Here is a 665-nt window from a genome sequence, read left to right as displayed (position 1 = left end):
GACCGCCGAGGTCGGCGCCCGGGGAGGGGGCGGGGCCGAGGGGGCGCGGCTCCCAGAGGCCCCGGGCCTGCGGGGACCCGCCTGGCGGCCCCCCTCCTCCGCCCGGAACACCGCGGCGGCTGCGGCGCCCGGGCCAGGTCCGGGCCTCGCGCTCCGGGCAGGGGTCCCCCATTTGAGCGCGCGGGAACCCGAGGAAAAGAATGAGCCACGTTCAAGCAGGGAGCGGCTGAGGCCTTTGGGCCTCCCGGGACGCTTCAAAACCCGAAAACAATTCATTGTCCTCTGCCTTTGCGCGCTCGTCCTCCCGGACCTATTCCGCCTTAGAGCCCCCATTTCCATTCAAGGGCAAGGGAGCTCCCCGTCGCCGGGAGACTAGCATTGCTTAGATCCTGGTTCAAAGCCCAGTGTCTCACGCCTTGGGGGAACCCCAAAACCCTAAGAGCTCCTCATGTTAAAACTAGAAGAATATAACCGCCGGTTACCCATTAGGTGTTGACAAAATTAAATGAGATAGTGCATACCTAGTACTGAGAGCACAATAGCGATCTTTAAATGTTAGTCGCTGTCATTTTTAATGTCTTTATGGAAAGGGATTTCGATCCTAAAACTCTGTCGCTAGCTCGCTGAGCACCCAGTGGATCGCGTGGCTGTTGAGCCTTAGTTTC

This window comes from Talpa occidentalis, unplaced genomic scaffold (assembly GCF_014898055.3).
Source record: "Talpa occidentalis isolate TD23 unplaced genomic scaffold, MPIMG_talOcc4v2.1 talOcc4.12, whole genome shotgun sequence".
In the NCBI taxonomy this organism is placed as follows: Eukaryota; Metazoa; Chordata; class Mammalia; order Eulipotyphla; family Talpidae; genus Talpa; species Talpa occidentalis.
The sequence above is the reverse complement of the archived record's forward strand: the minus strand, read 5'-3'. Positions refer to the sequence as shown.